The sequence below is a fragment of the Hemicordylus capensis genome, chromosome 6, assembly GCF_027244095.1.
Source record: "Hemicordylus capensis ecotype Gifberg chromosome 6, rHemCap1.1.pri, whole genome shotgun sequence".
NCBI lineage: Eukaryota > Metazoa > Chordata > Lepidosauria > Squamata > Cordylidae > Hemicordylus > Hemicordylus capensis.
In genome coordinates, this window is record NC_069662.1 from 56,373,428 (window position 1) to 56,390,698 (window position 17,271).

The 17,271-nt window shown below is 46.1% G+C and overlaps 1 pseudogene; it reads left to right on the plus strand.

The window, feature by feature from the left end:
* LOC128330010 (membrane primary amine oxidase-like) overlaps window positions 1-13,938 on the plus strand; it is a 34,601-nt pseudogene extending 20,663 nt beyond the window's left edge.
* The last annotated feature ends 3,333 nt before the right edge of the window (window positions 13,939-17,271 follow it).

A 17,271-nucleotide genomic window follows, 5' to 3' on the forward strand; every position in this document is an offset into this window, starting at 1 on the left:
CTTGAAGGCTGCCAATCCCTAATATAGATGATAGCCAGCTGATGCAATTGTCTCATCACCTCAGAGAGGGAAGGCATATCCCTCTCTGGCTGTTGCTCCCTTGCAACTGGTCTTCAGAGGCATCCTGCCTTTGAACCTGGAGCTAGTCTATAGACATCCACACATCTATAATGCACTTGTCCTTCATTTACTCGTATAATCCCCCTTTAATGCCATCTAAACTAGTGGCTATCATCATATCTTGTGGAAGAGAATTCCAAAGACCAATTATGCGCTGTGTGAGGATTATGTGCTTTTGTCCATCCTAAATCTTCTGTCAGTCAGTCTCATTGGCTGACCCTGATTCTAGTGTTGTACGGAATGGGGGAAAATGCTTTCTATCCACTTTCTTCACACCATGAATAATTTTATAAGGCTCTATCACATCCCTACTTAGTCACTTTTTTCCAGATGAAAAAGTCCAAAACATTGTCGTCTAAGTACAATGGAGTACCATAAGGAAGGTACTCCAGCCCCCTCCAACCCCCATTAAAATTAATGCATATACAGCCACACACACACACACACACACACACACACACCTGTACAGACAGCTGTATGCATAGTGCATTGTATTGTTTGAATAGGGCTCAGGTCTTGAGCACCATTTAGGATTAAGCCTAGGATAACCTCCCCTCTGGTTGGTTCCTTGACCAACTGTTCTATGGCACAATCATTTTGGGTATTGAGAAATTTGCTCTCTTTATGATGACATGAACATGAATGTACCCAGTGTGCAAGTAACACAAGTCACCCATTATTACAGCACTTTTCCCCTTGGATGTCTTCTTAGTTTCTTTCTCCAGCTCAAAATCACACCCAATATTTTGATCAGGAGGGTGATGGTGGGTAATAAATTACTTTTTATGTCTGATATTACTATGGAGGAGTCTGCTCGGCCTGGCACCGCCCACCTCGACACGTATTGATGATAAAAGATACTGTCTGTCCGGATTTAGGGAGGAGGAATTATCTAAATAAACTTTCCACCCTCTCGCACGAAATTATAGGCACGGGCATTGCCTCAGAGTTGGGGGAGTAGGGATGTATATTCACTCCACTCCTTCACCTATCAGCAGGAGCCACAAGCCCGAGCTCCTCTCTGGGAGTCCACTAGACCAACAAACCCCATCCCTGCTGATCATCTCATCTTCAGCAGCCCCAGCCTTAAATAAATTTAAAGCCCTACATTTAGGACACTCCTCCCCGCTTCCAGCTTGCTCCCTCTTCCCTGGCCAGGCAAGTGGATTGGCCACCGAATCCCTGGCCTCCCAAGGGGCCTTTTCCTCCAACTCCACCCCCTTCACTAGCATTTCTATACATGTCTGCAGCTGTGGAGCTGATATCATCGCAATTCCATCTCCACCATTCTGCTGCCTCTTGGGCTGCACACACCCATCCCCCAGAAGCTGTTGCATGCCTCTCTGAGCTCTTCCTGACTAGAGATGTGCAAATTGATTCGGGTACAAATCAATTTGTACCTGAATCTAGCTGATTCGGGTGATTCGGAGACAAAACAAATCACCCCTGTGGTCCATTGGCTAGATTCGAGTACAAATCGAATCACGCCTGGTTCGATTTGAATCAATTTGAGATTCGGATCCCTCCTAATAATCCCCTGAGATTCCCAGCATTCAATTTTTTTAAAAAGCTAAGCTCTAGCCCTTGTAGAAGTGAAGTTATGGAGCAAAATGTTTGGTCACTATTTTTCAAGTGTTTGGATTCTTTGGTGTATAATAACTTTCCCTCAATGAATCCCTATGAGGATTCATTACACACTTTCATTTATTCTGTTCATTTTGACTGTCTTTTTGACAGTGCCAACTGTCAACTGCCATGTGCCAACTACACCCTACTCCCACCAGCAAGGCAGTGGGGTACTACTCTGTTTGTGTTCTAGGATTGTTTTCAAGTGTTTAGGCTCTTTGGTGTCTAATAACCTTTCCTCATAATGAAGAGTCTAAAAATTCCTAAAATATAAACTGAGTATCCAGTTGCTTGTGGGTTGGGGGGCAGTTGGAACATGAGATGCCATTAATTCTCCACCCCCACCTGCAAAGGAGTGGGGTCAAAATTTTGGGTATACAGTGTACTGTGCTTGATTGGCCAGCAAACTCGCCTGACCTGACCCCATAATCTATGGGGCATTGCCAAGAGAAGGATGAGAGACATGAGACCAAACAATGCAGAAGAGCTGAAGGCCGCTAATGAAGCATCCTGGTCTTCCATAATACCTCATCAGTGCCACAGGCTGATAGCATCCATGCCACGCCGCATTGAGGCAGTAATTGCTGCAAAAGGGGCCCAAACCAAGTACTGAATACATATGCATGCTTATACTTTTCAGAGGTCCGATATTGTTCTATTCTACAATCCTTGTCTTCTTGGTTCCATGTAATATTCTAATTTTCTGGGATTGTGGATTTGGGGTTTTCATGAGCTGTACGTCATGATCATCACAATTATAACAAATTAAGGCTTGACTTATCTCGCTTTGCATGTAATGCGTGTGTCTCATATATCAGTTTCCACCTTTTAATTTGCATTACTGAAATTAATGGACTTTTGCACGATATTCTAATTTTCCGAGTTTCACCTGTATACTGAATCAGACCATTGGTCTATCTAGCTCAGTATTGTCTTCATAGACTGGCAGTGGCTTCTCCAAGGTTGCAGGCAGGAATCTCTCTCAGCCCTATCTTGGAGATGCCAGGGAGGGAACTTGAAAACCTTCCGCTCTTCCCAGAGCGGCTCCATTCCCTGAGGGGAATATCTTACAGTGCTCACACTTCTAGTCTCCCCTTCAAATGCAACCAGGGCTGACCCTGCTTAGCTAAGGGGACAAGTCATGCTTGCTACCATGAGACAAGTAGCAAATGAGAGTGGATTCATGGTTTGTATTGAAAATTTCACTTGCTACCAAAGAATCTACACTCAGAACACCTCAGAAACAACAGAACCCTGTACCCCATGTGTTAGCAACCCATGGGGGGGGGCTGGCAACCTATGTGCACTACACCACCACTCACTCTGGGCCACCCCAGCACCCCCTAAGTGCAATCAAGGGGCTGCTGTAACCTCCATTACACCTTATGGGGGAAAACCTTAAAGATCCGTAAACTTCAACAAATCAGCAAAAATCAGACCTCTGCCCAAATCCTTTGAAAAAATCATGGTAGCTTCCTTGTCCCCCTTGGCCACTATGACCAACCCCACACCAATCTAGGACACCCCTTTCCCCCCGACATGAAGCGATACACCTCCATTATACCTCATGGGGGGAAACCTTAAAGACACGTAAACCTCAACAATTCACCAAAAAATCAGCCCTTTGCCCAATTCCTCTGCAATTTGGGTGGTAGCCTCCACTCATTAGGCACTACCACCACACCACACTCTTTTGGCCCTGGGCCCAGGTTTTTGATCTGAATTGATTCAGATTCATTCAGATCCGAATCGAATCTGGGGTGATTCGGATGGGTCAGATTCAGGCCCAAAAACAGATTGGGGGTGCTTCGATTTGGATCAGAATCAAAACACTGAAAATCCAAATTGCACACCCTATTCCTGACTTCTGAAAGGTAATTACTGGGGTTGTCCTGGCATCTGGAGCCCCCTGCTTCTCTCAGCACACTGCCATTTGTCTGGGTAAACAACCCTGTCTCACGAAGGAGGGTAGGAAATCCTGACACTGTCCAAACACTGGATGGACTAGGCTAGAGGTTCTCAAACTGGTCCATGAGCTCCATCTATGTAGTCCACAGAACAGTTGAGAATATAAATATTTGTCATTTTGTCTTGCATTTGATTTCTCTCTCTCTCTTTAGCTATATATGAGATACTGTATGTGCTTTGATTTACAGAACAACAACAACAAACTTCATCAAGTGCTCCACTGAGACCCCAAGCATTTTTCAAGAGGTCTGTGAAAAAATGGGTTGAAAATATCTGGACTAAACTAACATCACAGCTGGTAGCTGTCACAGGGAGTCTCCACATGTTTTTCTTCTATGATGTTCTTGATAGGGAAGGGAGTTCTCCTCGTGACCTCTTCCTTTCTGGCCTCTACCCAATCTCGTCACATTTCTGGAGTAACATATCCCGCTATAGTTCTAGCAGCTTCACTGCCACTGGGGGTCTTCGTTGTGAGAACGGCTGTGGACACTTCACTCAGGACCTTGCAACAATGAACCTGAAAGCCCTCCTCATTCTTCTGGTGCTTGCTCTGGCTACTATTTTTGCCTTAGTGTGTGTGTTGCTGACTCGGAAGGAGACGCTTCCCCACTGCAGTGCCAAGTCACAGGCTTCCCTGAATGGAAGGCACAGCAACAAGAGTCTGGTATTTGCTGACCTGTCAGCAGAAGAGATGGACGTGGTGGTCAAGTACTTACAGAACCACCTGGGATTGCCCTTGGTAGATGCTTATCATGCCAACCCTGCTGATAACTGCATTTACTACTTGGATGTGGAACTTCCTCACAAAGAAGAGGTGCTGAAGTTCCTTGATCATGGTGGGCCACACCCCACCCGACAAGCACTGGCCGTGATGTACTTTGGAAACCAGCCAGATCCAAATATCACAGAGTACATCGTGGGCCCACTCCCAACTCCAACATACCATCGGGATGTGACCATGCAGAAGTATGGAAGAAAGTTATCCTACCATAGTAGATCTGTAATAGGCAATGAATATGAAGAAATTGGGAAATTCCTGCTGAACAAGAAGCTTCCTGAGGCACCCAATTTCCTAAAGGAGGCATTTGGGCATAATGGGAGTGACTTTCAAAGCCTCACATCAGCCCCTCGGGGGTTCCAGTCTGGAGATCGAGTCACTTGGTTTACGTTGTTCCAGAATACAAAGGGCTTCTTCCTGCACCCGGTGGGACTGGAGCTCTTGGTAGACCACAGTAGTCTGGATATCTCTCAGTGGAGTGTACCAAAGGTATTCTATAATGGTCAGTATTATAATGGCTTGGCAAAGCTGGAAAGAGAGTATCTAGGGGGGCGTGTGCCTCTGGCAAAAGTCAAGACAGCCTCACCAGATGGGGTTTTTTCCTCAATGGAGCCAAAGTTCCCTCATCAGGAATCAGGCCCTTTGTCCCATGAGCCTTGTGGGCCACGCTACAGTGTGAGAAACAACCAGGTTGTCTCCTCCTCCTGGAGTTTTGCCTTCAGGATCGATGTGAACAGGGGACCATGAATCTATGATATCACATTCAAGGGCCAAAGGATTGTCTATGAACTCAGTGTGCAGGATGCCATGTCTGTTTATGGATCCAACAGCCCTGGTGGGATGTCAACCCGATACATGGATGGGAGTTTTGGAATAGGAAGGTTCATGTATTCACTGGTCCGGGGGGTCGACTGTCCATACTCTGCTACTTTTCTCGATGCCCTGTACTTAATGGAGACCTTGAAACCAGAGGTGCAGAAGAACTCAATCTGTGTTTTTGAGCAGAATGTAGAGGTCCCTTTTCGGCGGCATTACTCCAACCTTCAATCCCTCCACTATGGGGGACTGCCTGCTACTGCACTGGTTCTGCGTTCTGTGGCAACTTTGGGCAACTATGACTATATCTGGGACTTTGTTTTTCATCCAAATGGTGCCATTGAAAACAAAGTCCGAGCCACTGGATACATAACCTCATCTTTCTTCTATGGTGATGGGCTAGAGGAAGCCAAGCTGGCGGAAGCGAAGCTGGCGGAAGCGAAGGTGGAGGCAGCGCAACTGAAGGGGGAGGAAGTGCAACGGAAGAAGATTGACCTTTGTTCGCTTGTAAAAAATGTTATATTATCTGTAGAGCTCTGTACAAAGTTCTGTTGTTATTATTATTATAGTTTTTTTTAAGTCAGCAAATTTTCCAAGCTGTTTCAAAATAAATATTCAGAGACTTCTCGGTCCCTCCCCCCCCCCCATATCCAAGCCCTATGGCAAGCAGATCCCTATATATGGGGGCGGGAAAGGTAACCACAAAAAGGAGTTCACACTCTACCTGGCAAATGCTGGTCTGGGTTAAGCAGGGCAGCAAGGGGTCTTCTGCTGCAGAGAACACTCTGGCTGCCTCCTCCTTCCTGGCTTGCTTGGGCCCTACTCGAGTTCAGGCTTCACTGCGGCCTACACGGAGGCCTCCGTGGAAGCCCCGCCGATCAGCTGAGAGGCGGGAGGAAAGGAGCTCTTTGCAGCTTGCCTGCTGCTTCGATTGCGGGCCAGCAGAACAAGCAGGAGAGACGGCGAAGAGGGCAAGTGGCTGAGAGGCTATGGGGCTGGGCAGGGGGCAATGGGGAGTCACATGAGGTGCCCCTGGGGTGCCCCTCCAGGCAGTGGGGCCCCCAGACAACTGTCTCCCCTTGCCCTATCATTGTTACGCTCCTGCCTGTGTACATGCATGGTGGCCTCCAAAATGGCCACTGCGTGCTTAGAGAGGCCTGAAACGGGCCCGAAGGAGACCATAGGGAGGCTGGCAGGGGAGCGGAAACAGCTGGAGACACACACACCCATGGCTGCAGCAGCACCACTTCACCGGCAGTAAGTCTGCCTTCCTCCAAAAAAGATTAACACCCCTGGCACACCCAAACTGGACCCAAACTGGTCCCAAACTAGTGCCCAGAACAACACAGTGTTGCCTGCCAGTCTTTGCAGAATTATAGCAATATTCTTGGAGTTGGATGGTTAATCTTAACTCAAGCTAATGCAGCCTGTGCTCTTTTGTGCTACTCTAGATGATCAAGAAGCAGCTGGTGGCCTCCATCAAGGCCCTGCAGAAGCATTATGTAACCTCTGATGCACTAGTAACCAGTGATGATGGGGATGCCAACACCCTCTGCTGTGCTCTAGAGGCTGTATTTGTGCATGGATTGAAGACTAAGCACATCAAACCAGAGTCTGGAGCAAAAGGGAGAAGACTTGGGGGGCGTCTACCCCTTCCCCAGCCAGTTTTCTGGGCCCTGCTAAAATCTATCACCCACAGGTGAGAGTGGAGAGGTGAATTTACAACTGTCACCAAAACTTGCTAACTGTGTCTTGTTTAGCATCACTGCTGGGAGTGAGTGACTTGGGGTGAGGCTTCTAGATAAAGAAAATAGCTACAAACTCAAGGGGATATGGCTGATGAGGGGCCTTCTTCTCCTCTTGATAGATCTCTGCAATATATCAGCAAAGGTCTCTAATTCACAATAATTTAACAGTAGCAGCAACAGCAACAAAGTTCTTTTTTCTTAGACATGCATCTAGGGGTAGAGAGGACAGTCCTTAAGAATTTAGTTTGAACTTTCGCTACGGCATCCTGGTTTAATATAGATTCCCATTTGTGCCCCATGTAGAATTTGGGCCAGGGTTTTAGCCTCAACAAACTTTAAAGCTGCTGGAATTATTTCTCCTCCTTTCCTTAAAAAAATACCTCTTAAAGGCCATTGGATATTTTAGAGCCATTTGTAGAACATGCTTAATAGGAGACTTCCAAATCTCCATAGAATGGAATACTACTCCCAGATATTTAAAAGTAGGAACCTAATTTCCAAAGTTAAATTGCTGAAATAGAAAAAATTCAGAGGGAAATCAGGAGTCCATTTTTTGTGCTACTGAGCTAAGTTTTTGTGCTAGAAAAGACTATGAGCTTAGTTGTTGTACTGAGAACAAATTCCTGACCTGCGCATATGCTCAGAGGCACCCTGTTCTTTAACTGATGTGTGTATTCATCCCTTGAGCCTCTATTTTGCATCTGACTCCAATTGGGATTTAAACCTTGGGATTTTAAAGACAAAAACAGTAGATTCTGCAAGCTTGAAGGCTGCCAATCCCTAATATAGATGATAGCCAGCTGATGCAATTGTCTCATCACCTCAGAGAGGGAAGGCATATCCCTCTCTGGCTGTTGCTCCCTTGCAACTGGTCTTCAGAGGCATCCTGCCTTTGAACCTGGAGCTAGTCTATAGACATCCACACATCTATAATGCACTTGTCCTTCATTTACTCGTATAATCCCCCTTTAATGCCATCTAAACTAGTGGCTATCATCATATCTTGTGGAAGAGAATTCCAAAGACCAATTATGCGCTGTGTGAGGATTATGTGCTTTTGTCCATCCTAAATCTTCTGTCAGTCAGTCTCATTGGCTGACCCTGATTCTAGTGTTGTACGGAATGGGGGGAAATGCTTTCTATCCACTTTCTTCACACCATGAATAATTTTATAAGGCTCTATCACATCCCTACTTAGTCACTTTTTTCCAGATGAAAAAGTCCAAAACATTGTCGTCTAAGTACAATGGAGTACCATAAGGAAGGTACTCCAGCCCCCTCCAACCCCCATTAAAATTAATGCATATACAGCCACACACACACACACACACACACACACACACACCTGTACAGACAGCTGTATGCATAGTGCATTGTATTGTTTGAATAGGGCTCAGGTCTTGAGCACCATTTAGGATTAAGCCTAGGATAACCTCCCCTCTGGTTGGTTCCTTGACCAACTGTTCTATGGCACAATCATTTTGGGTATTGAGAAATTTGCTCTCTTTATGATGACATGAACATGAATGTACCCAGTGTGCAAGTAACACAAGTCACCCATTATTACAGCACTTTTCCCCTTGGATGTCTTCTTAGTTTCTTTCTCCAGCTCAAAATCACACCCAATATTTTGATCAGGAGGGTGATGGTGGGTAATAAATTACTTTTTATGTCTGATATTACTATGGAGGAGTCTGCTCGGCCTGGCACCGCCCACCTCGACACGTATTGATGATAAAAGATACTGTCTGTCCGGATTTAGGGAGGAGGAATTATCTAAATAAACTTTCCACCCTCTCGCACGAAATTATAGGCACGGGCATTGCCTCAGAGTTGGGGGAGTAGGGATGTATATTCACTCCACTCCTTCACCTATCAGCAGGAGCCACAAGCCCGAGCTCCTCTCTGGGAGTCCACTAGACCAACAAACCCCATCCCTGCTGATCATCTCATCTTCAGCAGCCCCAGCCTTAAATAAATTTAAAGCCCTACATTTAGGACACTCCTCCCCGCTTCCAGCTTGCTCCCTCTTCCCTGGCCAGGCAAGTGGATTGGCCACCGAATCCCTGGCCTCCCAAGGGGCCTTTTCCTCCAACTCCACCCCCTTCACTAGCATTTCTATACATGTCTGCAGCTGTGGAGCTGATATCATCGCAATTCCATCTCCACCATTCTGCTGCCTCTTGGGCTGCACACACCCATCCCCCAGAAGCTGTTGCATGCCTCTCTGAGCTCTTCCTGACTAGAGATGTGCAAATTGATTCGGGTACAAATCAATTTGTACCTGAATCTAGCTGATTCGGGTGATTCGGAGACAAAACAAATCACCCCTGTGGTCCATTGGCTAGATTCGAGTACAAATCGAATCACGCCTGGTTCGATTTGAATCAATTTGAGATTCGGATCCCTCCTAATAATCCCCTGAGATTCCCAGCATTCAATTTTTTTAAAAAGCTAAGCTCTAGCCCTTGTAGAAGTGAAGTTATGGAGCAAAATGTTTGGTCACTATTTTTCAAGTGTTTGGATTCTTTGGTGTATAATAACTTTCCCTCAATGAATCCCTATGAGGATTCATTACACACTTTCATTTATTCTGTTCATTTTGACTGTCTTTTTGACAGTGCCAACTGTCAACTGCCATGTGCCAACTACACCCTACTCCCACCAGCAAGGCAGTGGGGTACTACTCTGTTTGTGTTCTAGGATTGTTTTCAAGTGTTTAGGCTCTTTGGTGTCTAATAACCTTTCCTCATAATGAAGAGTCTAAAAATTCCTAAAATATAAACTGAGTATCCAGTTGCTTGTGGGTTGGGGGGCAGTTGGAACATGAGATGCCATTAATTCTCCACCCCCACCTGCAAAGGAGTGGGGTCAAAATTTTGGGTATACAGTGTACTGTGCTTGATTGGCCAGCAAACTCGCCTGACCTGACCCCATAATCTATGGGGCATTGCCAAGAGAAGGATGAGAGACATGAGACCAAACAATGCAGAAGAGCTGAAGGCCGCTAATGAAGCATCCTGGTCTTCCATAATACCTCATCAGTGCCACAGGCTGATAGCATCCATGCCACGCCGCATTGAGGCAGTAATTGCTGCAAAAGGGGCCCAAACCAAGTACTGAATACATATGCATGCTTATACTTTTCAGAGGTCCGATATTGTTCTATTCTACAATCCTTGTCTTCTTGGTTCCATGTAATATTCTAATTTTCTGGGATTGTGGATTTGGGGTTTTCATGAGCTGTACGTCATGATCATCACAATTATAACAAATTAAGGCTTGACTTATCTCGCTTTGCATGTAATGCGTGTGTCTCATATATCAGTTTCCACCTTTTAATTTGCATTACTGAAATTAATGGACTTTTGCACGATATTCTAATTTTCCGAGTTTCACCTGTATACTGAATCAGACCATTGGTCTATCTAGCTCAGTATTGTCTTCATAGACTGGCAGTGGCTTCTCCAAGGTTGCAGGCAGGAATCTCTCTCAGCCCTATCTTGGAGATGCCAGGGAGGGAACTTGAAAACCTTCCGCTCTTCCCAGAGCGGCTCCATTCCCTGAGGGGAATATCTTACAGTGCTCACACTTCTAGTCTCCCCTTCAAATGCAACCAGGGCTGACCCTGCTTAGCTAAGGGGACAAGTCATGCTTGCTACCATGAGACAAGTAGCAAATGAGAGTGGATTCATGGTTTGTATTGAAAATTTCACTTGCTACCAAAGAATCTACACTCAGAACACCTCAGAAACAACAGAACCCTGTACCCCATGTGTTAGCAACCCATGGGGGGGGGCTGGCAACCTATGTGCACTACACCACCACTCACTCTGGGCCACCCCAGCACCCCCTAAGTGCAATCAAGGGGCTGCTGTAACCTCCATTACACCTTATGGGGGAAAACCTTAAAGATCCGTAAACTTCAACAAATCAGCAAAAATCAGACCTCTGCCCAAATCCTTTGAAAAAATCATGGTAGCTTCCTTGTCCCCCTTGGCCACTATGACCAACCCCACACCAATCTAGGACACCCCTTTCCCCCCGACATGAAGCGATACACCTCCATTATACCTCATGGGGGGAAACCTTAAAGACACGTAAACCTCAACAATTCACCAAAAAATCAGCCCTTTGCCCAATTCCTCTGCAATTTGGGTGGTAGCCTCCACTCATTAGGCACTACCACCACACCACACTCTTTTGGCCCTGGGCCCAGGTTTTTGATCTGAATTGATTCAGATTCATTCAGATCCGAATCGAATCTGGGGTGATTCGGATGGGTCAGATTCAGGCCCAAAAACAGATTGGGGGTGCTTCGATTTGGATCAGAATCAAAACACTGAAAATCCAAATTGCACACCCTATTCCTGACTTCTGAAAGGTAATTACTGGGGTTGTCCTGGCATCTGGAGCCCCCTGCTTCTCTCAGCACACTGCCATTTGTCTGGGTAAACAACCCTGTCTCACGAAGGAGGGTAGGAAATCCTGACACTGTCCAAACACTGGATGGACTAGGCTAGAGGTTCTCAAACTGGTCCATGAGCTCCATCTATGTAGTCCACAGAACAGTTGAGAATATAAATATTTGTCATTTTGTCTTGCATTTGATTTCTCTCTCTCTCTTTAGCTATATATGAGATACTGTATGTGCTTTGATTTACAGAACAACAACAACAAACTTCATCAAGTGCTCCACTGAGACCCCAAGCATTTTTCAAGAGGTCTGTGAAAAAATGGGTTGAAAATATCTGGACTAAACTAACATCACAGCTGGTAGCTGTCACAGGGAGTCTCCACATGTTTTTCTTCTATGATGTTCTTGATAGGGAAGGGAGTTCTCCTCGTGACCTCTTCCTTTCTGGCCTCTACCCAATCTCGTCACATTTCTGGAGTAACATATCCCGCTATAGTTCTAGCAGCTTCACTGCCACTGGGGGTCTTCGTTGTGAGAACGGCTGTGGACACTTCACTCAGGACCTTGCAACAATGAACCTGAAAGCCCTCCTCATTCTTCTGGTGCTTGCTCTGGCTACTATTTTTGCCTTAGTGTGTGTGTTGCTGACTCGGAAGGAGACGCTTCCCCACTGCAGTGCCAAGTCACAGGCTTCCCTGAATGGAAGGCACAGCAACAAGAGTCTGGTATTTGCTGACCTGTCAGCAGAAGAGATGGACGTGGTGGTCAAGTACTTACAGAACCACCTGGGATTGCCCTTGGTAGATGCTTATCATGCCAACCCTGCTGATAACTGCATTTACTACTTGGATGTGGAACTTCCTCACAAAGAAGAGGTGCTGAAGTTCCTTGATCATGGTGGGCCACACCCCACCCGACAAGCACTGGCCGTGATGTACTTTGGAAACCAGCCAGATCCAAATATCACAGAGTACATCGTGGGCCCACTCCCAACTCCAACATACCATCGGGATGTGACCATGCAGAAGTATGGAAGAAAGTTATCCTACCATAGTAGATCTGTAATAGGCAATGAATATGAAGAAATTGGGAAATTCCTGCTGAACAAGAAGCTTCCTGAGGCACCCAATTTCCTAAAGGAGGCATTTGGGCATAATGGGAGTGACTTTCAAAGCCTCACATCAGCCCCTCGGGGGTTCCAGTCTGGAGATCGAGTCACTTGGTTTACGTTGTTCCAGAATACAAAGGGCTTCTTCCTGCACCCGGTGGGACTGGAGCTCTTGGTAGACCACAGTAGTCTGGATATCTCTCAGTGGAGTGTACCAAAGGTATTCTATAATGGTCAGTATTATAATGGCTTGGCAAAGCTGGAAAGAGAGTATCTAGGGGGGCGTGTGCCTCTGGCAAAAGTCAAGACAGCCTCACCAGATGGGGTTTTTTCCTCAATGGAGCCAAAGTTCCCTCATCAGGAATCAGGCCCTTTGTCCCATGAGCCTTGTGGGCCACGCTACAGTGTGAGAAACAACCAGGTTGTCTCCTCCTCCTGGAGTTTTGCCTTCAGGATCGATGTGAACAGGGGACCATGAATCTATGATATCACATTCAAGGGCCAAAGGATTGTCTATGAACTCAGTGTGCAGGATGCCATGTCTGTTTATGGATCCAACAGCCCTGGTGGGATGTCAACCCGATACATGGATGGGAGTTTTGGAATAGGAAGGTTCATGTATTCACTGGTCCGGGGGGTCGACTGTCCATACTCTGCTACTTTTCTCGATGCCCTGTACTTAATGGAGACCTTGAAACCAGAGGTGCAGAAGAACTCAATCTGTGTTTTTGAGCAGAATGTAGAGGTCCCTTTTCGGCGGCATTACTCCAACCTTCAATCCCTCCACTATGGGGGACTGCCTGCTACTGCACTGGTTCTGCGTTCTGTGGCAACTTTGGGCAACTATGACTATATCTGGGACTTTGTTTTTCATCCAAATGGTGCCATTGAAAACAAAGTCCGAGCCACTGGATACATAACCTCATCTTTCTTCTATGGTGATGGGCTAAACTATGGCAATAGAGTTGCAGATCACACCCTTGGGACGATTCATACCCACTTCATCAACTACAAAGTGGACTTGGATGTTGCAGGTGAGTGTCCGGGAGAGCCAAATAACTTCCATGACTGCAGCTCTGCTCTATTTTCTCTTGCTTCTTGTGGCTGGCACCTGTGTTTCACACCACTCTTGTACTGTAACTTCTCTTTATTTAGCAGGGGGAGAGCAACGGGCCCTATCCACACCCAGCACAGTTCCCCTGCAGTGACTGTTGCTGGTGTCTATCTTATGTTTCTTTTTAGATTGTGAGCCCTTTGGGAACAGGGAGCCATCGTAGTTAATTATTTATTATTTCTCAATGTGAACCACTTTGGAAACTTCTGTTGAAAAACGGTATATAAATATCTGTTATTGTTGTTTCTTGTAACTCTCCTTTAACCCATCCCAGTGTTTATATAGTCATCCCTGAAAAGGGCAACGAGAAAAAGGAAATGCATTCAGATGGTGAATACAATTGGGGTCTGGGATAAATAGCTGAGGCAGAATATTAAATTTCATAGGTCACCAGAGCTCCCTGCTACCCACTGGAAGTCTTTGACACCTTCCTAGTTCTAGAATCACCCTTTCCATGGTCCAGATATGTTTCAGTACTGGGAGTTGAGCCAGGCTGGAAAAGGTTAAAACATTTTGTTTAAAACTGCCTGGGAGTCGTAGTCCAAAAACAGCAGCGGGGGGGGGGGGGGGCGGGGGGCGGGGAGGAAAACATGGATCTCTAGAACTGTAGCTGGAACTAATACATGTTCTGGGGCTCTTTTGCATTGATAGGCAAAATGTCTTTCCGCCAGAAGAGGGCACCATTAGAGCAACAGAAAGGCCAACTCAGTGGCCTCAAATGCAGACTTGTTCTTGAAGAGTTGTGGTCAGAAGCCCTTGGAAATCTCTCTGACCACATCTTAAATATAGTGCCTTGACAGCAAACAGGAGCTGCCCCTGGCTTGACAAACCAAAAAGTTACCCAGAGACCTTTCACAAGAGAAAAAGAATGAAACGTTGGCCATCTTCTGATCAGGGATACAGTGCATGGCACAGCTGATCCTGCCTCCAAAAGGTTTCTAGGGAACGAACCTGAAACTTGGGAATATTGTGTCCCTGAAAGGGTAGTGATTTTGCTCTGAAGCCTTTCAAGAGATGCTCTTTAGTGCAGTGGTGCAGGGATTTTGATATTAATCTCCTGTGGACAGGCATATGTTGTTACTGCTGGTAGATGAGGTGCTTTGATATAACTTTTGATGGCATGGGACATAAATCCCTAAAATAAACCTGAAAATAAATAATCAATAAACCGAGCCCTTTCCTTTGTTGACATGGCTTGATCCTCAAGCTCCATCACTTGAATCAGCATCAGGCCACACATTTCTTGAGATCTGGCTTGTCTCAAGTTCTCTGGGAAGTCTTCAGTGACAGTGATTCTACAAACACTCTGATTTTTAATCTGAGGCCCGCTTCTGCTCTTTGTGGAGCACTGACCTTTCTTTGGGGAGTCAGCCCAAGCTCAAGGGGCAGCATCGACCCTTTTTGCCATCTCTGCAAAGACCAATCAAATGCTTTCCACATTCTTTTGAAGAGGAACAATCTTCCATTCAAGTTTAGGAGCGAGCTATTTAATTGACTTTTTATGGCTAACTGCAAGTGCTCAGCTTCTCCTGTTGTGGCTGCCATGCCTCTTTCTCCAGTAGTGTTGTTTCCCACCATTAGCTCTTGTGGCTGGGGTACCTGTCGGACCGCATTCACCCATATGAAGCTGCCAGGGCCCTCCACTCATCATCTCAGGCCCTGCTCATGACCCCGCCACTAACAGAGATCCTGTTGGCAGGGACTAGAGACAGGGCCTTTTCGGTTGTGGCCCCTCAGCTTTGGAACGCCCTCCCTGAAGAGCTTCACCATGCTCCCTCCCTCAGTGTTTGTTTGTTTGTTTGTTTTATTTAATAAATTTCTATACCGCCCGAATCACAAGTTCTCTGTGCAGTTTACAAAACAAAACAAAAAAAACAGCCAATAAAAGATTAAACCATTTCAACAATTAAAATTAAAAAGTTAAAGCAATTAAAACACAATTAAAACAGTATTTAATTAAAAGCCTGGGTGAACAAATGCATCTTGACTGCCTTTTTAAAAGTTGTAAGAGATGGGGAGGCTCTTATTTCAGCAGGAAATGTGTTCCAAAGCCTCGGGGCAGTAATGGAGAAGGCCCATCCCTGAGTAGTCACCAGACGAGCCAGTGGCAACTGCAGATGAACCTCTCCAGATGATCTCAATGGGTGGTGTGGTCTATGGCAAAGAAGACATTCTCTTAAATACCCAGAGCCCAAGCTGTTTAGGGCTTTCTAAGTTATAACCAAAACCTTGTACTCTGCCCAGAAACGTACTAGCAGTCAGTGTAGATCTTTTAAGATAGGAGTGATATGGTCTCTCCAAGATGACCCAGAGACCAATCTGGCTGCCACATTCTGAACTAACTGCAGTTTCCAGACTATGTACAAAGGCAGCCCCACATAGAGCGCATTGCAGTAGTCAAGTCTGGAGGTGACCAGCAGATATTCTACTGTTCTGAGGTCATTTATCTCAAGAAATGGATGCAGCTGGCATATCAGCCAAAGCTGATAAGGCACCTCTGGCCACTGCCTCAACCTGGGACACCAGGGAGAGTTTTGTGTCCAGAAGCACCCCCAGACTGCATACCTATCCTTTCTGGGGAAGTGTGACCCCATCCAGAACAGGCTGATCAAAATAATCTCCCGAGTTCCGACCCCACAAAATGAGTACTTCCATCTTTTCTGTATTCAGTCTCAGCTTGTTACTTCTCATCCAGCCCATCACTGCCTCCAGGCAGGCATTTAGGGAGGTTATGCCTTCTCCTGATGATGTTGACATGGAGAAATAGATTTGGGTGTCATCAGCATACTGATAACACCCTGCACCAAATCTCCGGATGGTCTCTCCCAACGGTTTCATGTAGATCTTAAACAACACCATACCGAAGTTCAGTTTTTGAAGAACAACAGTCCCCGAGAGACACCATCTGGAATCTGCCTGAGAGATAGGAGTGGAACCACCACAAAGCAGTGCCTCCCACCCCCAACCCCCTCAGACACTCCAGAAGGATACTATGGTTGATAGTATCAAAAGCTGCCAAGAGGTCCAAAAAGACCAACAGAGTCACATTTCCTTTGTCAATTGCCAATTGGAGATCATGCATCAGGCCAACCAAGGCAGTCTCCACCCCATAGTCCACCTGAAAGCCGGTCTGAAATGGGTCTAGATAATCAGTTTCACCCAAGACTGCCTGGAGTTGGGAGGCCACCACCCTCTCAAATACCTTGCCCAGCCATGGAAGGTTGGAGACAGGCCTATAGTTGCTTAACTATGAGGAATCCAGGGCAGTCTTCTTTGGAAGTGGTCTAATAATTGCTTCCTTAAGACAAGGAGGCATCCTGCCCTCCCTCAGAGAAGCATTTATGATCTCTACCAGGCATTCTACAACAACCTCCCTGCCAGATAATATTAGCCACGTTGGGCAAGAGTCAAGAGAACATGTGGTAGGCCACATCGCTCCAAGCAGCTTGTCCAGTCCATATCCTCACAAGTCACAAACTGAAACTGATCCAGCCTAATCACATTAGAGGAGTCGCTGGACACCTCCAATTCAGACACTGCAGTAACTGTGGAGTTTGAATCCAAGTCAGCCTGAAT